Here is a 6,205-nt window from a genome sequence, read left to right on the forward strand (position 1 = left end):
CAAAAAAAACAAAACTTTGGAGATCTGTAAAGCAGGTATCTATCTGTAAGAGAAGGGTGGCATCGTTAATTGATCTCACTTTGCAGACTAGTACCACCACTCAGGTCCTGGGCCACAGGATCTTTCTGATCCTTCTCTTGTATGGTGTGATGTTTGAGGGTGTTATTGTGAGGTTTGGTACTTTGTTTGTTTTTGTATTTTGAGATTCACTGTCCTTCTGTGGCCCTGGCTGGCCTGGAACTCATTGCATGAGTGTACCCTCATGCCTGCCTGGATGATCTCAAGTGTTTCTATTTGAGCTCTGGCACTCAGCTATACACATCTGGTCAAGTGTCCCTTCCTGTCAGTACCTAGGAAATGATGCACACTCCAGGATTCATGGTTCTATAACTTTCAGTAAGTGATACTACTGTAGGCATTGTTTCACCAGACAGACATACAGTCATATAAAGGTGGGTGGTCAGGATTGAATTCATGTATCTAATATAGAGGAGAAGCACATGGGCTTTTCTTAATAGTCAGAATTAACTGAAACACTCAGATTGCTCATAGAAAGAAAATTAATCTCTCCTAATAGAGCAAAATTGTGATATTTATTGAGTTTGTTGTTTGCTTGGGTTTTTGTTGTGTTTTGTTTTTATAGGGAAGCAATGTGGCATGTCATAGTGTCAGAGCTTTGGAGTTCCTTTCTTTCTAAAGTATTCTTGTTTAGCAATTGGCATAGCAAATAATAAATGTGGCCTTTTCTTTTTCATGGTTTACACAGCAAATTGTTTACTATCATAATATTCTGTAGGTCAAAACTCTGACACTGGGCAACAGGCCACATGTTGGCAATAGTCCATTGTATAAGCTCTGGGAATACCAGTCCCTTCCCTGTAGGGCTCTGTGAAGTACATGCTCGCCCTTGCTCTCCCTGGCTCAGACCCTTGCCTGAGTCTAGAGTGTGCCAGCCCTCGGGGAAGCTTCTTCAGTCAGGACTTTTGGGTAGGCAGAGAGTGGTCTTCTAACAACCAGGAATTGTAGAATGTCATCTATATTTCATTTATGCAGAGTCCATAGCTCCATCAGACTGTGAATGAGGATTACTCCAGGAAGTAGGAGCTGTTGCTGTCTGTTTTGAGTGTTTCTACTGGCTGCTATGTTAATAACACTTGCTTCTCTGTGACTTGTGACTTAAAGGGGCCCCTGACAGAGCAGTATCTGCCACAACCAGCAAGATTCAGAGCAGAGTAGGAGCAGGAAGGGGGCAGACACAGTCCTTGGATGGACAAGCCCCCAGGGATGCACTTCCCCCAGCCAGCCTCACTTTCCAGCATCCCATCACTTTCCAATAGATTGTTCACAGTTTGACTCTCTCAGTGGATTAAACTCTTGATTCACCAGAGCCTTCCTAAAGTGATATCCTCCCTAGTGTGCTTTACTTCTCTCCTGGGCAAATTCTCAGTGCAGTCTGGCTGATAAGAGTCAAACATCACAACTGCAGGACAGTCTCTTGCCCGGTCTCCACTCCCTCCTGCAAACCTGATTTCCTCCTGCTGCTCTAAGAAGTGTCTGTAGCACCCCAGTATTATGCTGCGCTCACGTGTTCTGCTCCTGGCCTGTCTCTTCCTGTGAATCCCTCTGTCTTCTCATGTGATGACATTCCAGAGGGTGAGTTCTGTAACAGATGGTGGGGATGCAGTGACTTCAAAGATACAGGACCCTTCATTTAAGTCATTTGAAATCTGGTTGTTTTGGTGAATCAGTATTCTCTGCTCTTTTGCACATGGGAACCAGCCCCAACCTTCAGGACTCAGTTCAGTGTCCTGTCTGTTGTAAACTCTTCCATCATCCTCTGTGAACTCGACCCTTGTCCCCTCGACTAGTAATAACTACTGTCCTCCACCCTCTCGGAAGAGCTGATTCTGTGACTGTTACTTCATTTCAGTGTTGATGTCCTTGCATAGTAGTTACAAGCCGCATCGGTGGCCAAGCATGTGCTTATCACTTCTGTAAACTGTTTCATTGCATTTTAATTACTGTAAGTATTGCCGTCTGCATTTTATAGAGGAAGCAACCAAAGCTTCGGAAGGTGAGGTCATTATGTTTGCTCTAAATCCTTAAAACTGATAGAAGCAAGGTTTGAATACGGTCTCTGGGATCTAGAGTCTTGGAGTTTTAAACCACTGCCTTTTCTGGTCTCCTTGTTACACTGGTCTCATCAGAGTGAAGGCTTTTTACAATGGAGAGCTGTCTGCTACGTTCTATCCCACTGGGCATCGCCCAAACATTGTGACTGGCACTGTTCCTTCCCTGTCCCTGCCCCACATTCCTGCATAAAGAGATGCATTGACTTTTCAGTGAAAACATCATACCCTAAACATCATGTACTTTAAGTATCTCAAGTCAAATCACTTTTAGTATTCACGTGGGATAACTGTCTTCTGAGTATCTGTTGGGCAACAGGTAGAAAGGATACGGAAACAAAGACAGTTCCTGCCCTTGCAAATATCACTCTGCTATGAAAATTAGAAAGCAAAATGCCAACCAGCATGGCCTCGGACACATGCATGCAAGGTGCTTTGTAGATGCCAGAAGAGGAATGCAATACCGGGCAGGGTACTTAGAGAAAGAGGAAGTTGGCAACAGGGACTTAGGGCCAGATGAAAGAGGATACCCTCACAGAACAGAACACATTATAGGAGCTCCCATCACCCAGCATGGTAACCTTTAGTGAAACCTCCTCTCGATTGTAGGGGCCCCACCCATGAAATGAGCATGATGGAACTGTCTACCTTGACAGAGCTCAGCAGGTTCAAGCATGCCCAAAACAAGATCAAAGTTCTTTCATTCTCTCCTGTTGCTGTGCGATTACGTAAGACAGTGTGATCCTGGAGGAAATGGCAGCCATGTTAGATGATGAAAGGGAGAGATGAGCTGGGCTGATAGGTGAGGGACATGACGCATGTGCAGAAGCTCCCTCCAGGTCTCTGCAGAGACACACCTCCGTGCATTAAATCCCACCCACAGCTCAGGACAAACCTCCTAGAGCCCAGCAAATGACAAATAGGAACCCAGGTACCCTGAGCTCTCCACCCTCCTGGCCCTGGCTCATCACACAGCCTCAGGCGGGTTTAGTCAGTCAGCATAGAGAGAACCAAACCATGCCCAAAGCACAGGGAGGCTAACGGAAATGCCCCTGTGAGGGAAGAGATGTCATGGAAATAATTACAGTGCAGATGATCCTAGTTCTCTCAATTTAGCTCAAAATTACATAGAGATACTCACCATGGTGTACAGAGAAAGGTCTCATATAAAACTGATGGCTTTGAAATTCAGAAATCCAACGGCCTCTAAGTCACCGTTTTTAAAAATCTGTGGTGAATAAAATAAGGTTTACGTCCTCTATGCAGTAAAGTAGGGATAGGAAGAAGAGAAATCATGGTCAGCTTTAAAGTGGTCCATGCCACCCTGACTCTGTGCCCCTGTCTGGGAAAGCTGTAAGTCAGGTTCCTATCCCATCCCATCCCACTCTCTATCTAATGGGAAATTGCAGTCGCTCGCAGATGACTCTAATTCTTTAGGAGGATTCCTAGTTCAAGCAGCTCAGCCCACCTCCAACCCCGACTCCTTCAGGGATCAGCTCCCAGGCTGAATACATTTTCAGTTCTTCCAGTAAGCCCCCAGCTGTGTGTGGAGCCCTGTGTGGTCTTGCTGCTGTTCCTTCCTCTACCTGCAGATGTTCCTCCTCACATGCCCACTGCACTGGAGCCTTGCTTCTGTGCCACAGATGCCTCACCCCTTGTGACCCCTTCCTGTCTGTGCCATTCCCGCCCAGGTATCATGCTCCCTTGCCCCATTGGTCCAGCTCATAAGCTAGACTTGCACATCAATTTCAGTAAGACTTGAAGCACAGCACATACAGGAAACCTTCCTCCCTGGCCAAAATCTCTGTACCCAGTCACCACTCAAAGACCCTTGGAATGTTGTGAATTCTGACACAGATGCTCAGTGACTAGGTATTTGTTCTTTCCACTATCAAAATAATAAACATCTGTGGCACAGATCTTGTGCATGGTAGGTTGAAGGAATGTGATGGCTTTATATCAGATAGAAAAAAGTGTATCGGGATTTCTTTGGTCTTCTATTACAATTCTGTAAACAGGTTGTGAAAGTGGTATATATGTGTGAAAGAAAGAGCTCACTCAGGTACTGCTGCTTCTGCGGGGTGCATGGCATCTAGCACGTGCTGGGCTGGGGGACATGTGAATGAGCAAGAAGAGATAGGGGTCTTGAGTTCAGTTTAGCTAGCCTTGGGTGCTCTTCTGTGTGCCTTATAGGAAGGGTGAAATCCTCACCCATTGTCAGACCTGTATTCTCTCCTTCCGAGAGCCTACTTACTTTTAACAGATTCCTTTTAAGATCCAGCCTGTTGAATGGCAGGCTTTGCACCAAACATTAGTAAAGGGCCTCCCTCCTGGAGCCCTAAACCTCTTGGAGAAAACAGGCTTCACAGTATCTTTGCCTATCTTCCCCTCTTTTCTGCTGCTCTGGATCCTGCTAGCTTGCCAAAGGCCTCCCTCTCATCTTCAGCCAAAAGAGTCTGCTATTTCTGTCAGAGATTACCGCCTGACAAAGACTCAATCCAGTACCAATTCTGAACTCCTCCTTCATTGTGTGGGTTGTCTTTCACTCGCCAGTAAACTCCCAAGCAGACTTGAGCTAGTACTTTTATATTTTATAAACTTGAAGCCTTTAAAAGTCACTCGAGAAATTATCTTTGATTAAAGGTTGGGAGACCTGCCATATTAAAAGTGTTTTAATTCTATGTGTTAACCCCTCAATATACAGTTTGCATCAAGCTCTTCCCTGCATCGTATGCAGGTGGTCCCAATATGTTTGGGAAATAAAAGACTCAGAGACAGTGACTGCAGAGGTGGTGTTGGGGGAGGGTGATGTACTGGGCCTTTGGAAGCAAGCAGGGTTGAAGCTGAAATGGGGTTGTGAAAGTCAGTCATGCAGGTTGGTGGGGATGGGAGACACACTGGAGCTGACAGGGTGATGTAGGTGTGAGGTGCTGAAGGCAATGGCTGCCTGGTCTTTTTGTGTGGTTGGGGGCTTACTAGCTGTCGCTGGAACATGCTAAGTTGCCAGGAGACATGTGGAGCAAGATGCTCTAGAAAAGCCAGAAGGTGCTAGGTCTCTGCAAGCTATGAACATGCCACTTTGTCCCCTAGCACAGGCATGTGCAATTGAAGCATGACACAGGGACCCCACACACTGGGGCTGCTGTACTTCTTCTGAGTCTTAACCTGGGTTTTGAACTATCAGTTTTTCTATGGGAATAAGTAGTGTTGTGTTCATTACTAAAGGGGTTATTTAAACACCCACACATGCAGTCTCTTATTAGACAAGAATGAAAGGCGCGTGTGCCTGGGACAGACTCACAAGAATTTCACCATTCATTCCCACAGTTGGGGTGACTCGAGCATTGCCTTTCTAAATTCAGCCCTGAACGCAGTGTACAGCCCAGCAGCACCAGGCTGTTTATCTGTCCATCCTATCTACTCCACCAGTGTCTTCTGCCCTCACTTCAGCTGGTCTGTGCTGCACTGCTTTTCATGTGTGTCCCGTGTGTGCCGAATCCCTGCCTGGGTGCTCTGGCCAGAAATCCACCATTTGGCCCAGATGTTACCATTGTTGCTCTGTTGACGTGTACAAATGACCTTCATCTTTCTCTCTTTCAGGAACTGCTCCTGGGGAGGCTGCTTAAGGACACCTCACCATCGTGCCTACTCAGCAAACGAACCACTGGCTCGAGAACTTGACAGTCATCAATCGATTATTGTTCTGTCCCAGATTTATGTTTTTGGAATGCTTTTATGAAACAGTGTGCTTTTTTTTTTTTTTTTAATTTAGAAGGTTTTTATTTCTTCTTAAAGAAAATTCTATTTTGTTGTGTGAGAAACAAAAAATGATTTGTATTGTAGCTAATAAAGGCTCCCCATCAAAATCTCTTCTATTTTAATATAGATGAAGATCAAAAATCTAGTTATTTCTACACAGCTCTATAAAGCTTGCATACTCGAGAGCCTTGTACAACTCTTTTTTCCCCACAAGACATCAAGAACCTACACAGATAACATGAGAGAATGATTTATCCATCACTCTTATGGGCCAGTAAATGTGCTAGTAGGCAAGAGAGTCCTGTCCTGTCCTGGGC

The 6,205-nt window shown here is 45.4% G+C and overlaps 1 long non-coding RNA gene across 1 annotated transcript in view; it reads left to right on the plus strand.

Annotated features, from left to right (window-relative positions):
• LOC116082494 overlaps positions 1-5,990 on the plus strand; it is a 6,900-nt gene extending 910 nt beyond the window's left edge. The window contains exon 2 of the long non-coding RNA XR_004115335.1: positions 5,730-5,990. This is a non-coding gene — a long non-coding RNA (uncharacterized LOC116082494). The remainder of the gene's footprint in view (positions 1-5,729) is intronic.
• The last annotated feature ends 215 nt before the right edge of the window (positions 5,991-6,205 follow it).

Source organism: Mastomys coucha, unplaced genomic scaffold (assembly GCF_008632895.1).
Source record: "Mastomys coucha isolate ucsf_1 unplaced genomic scaffold, UCSF_Mcou_1 pScaffold7, whole genome shotgun sequence".
In the NCBI taxonomy this organism is placed as follows: Eukaryota; Metazoa; Chordata; class Mammalia; order Rodentia; family Muridae; genus Mastomys; species Mastomys coucha.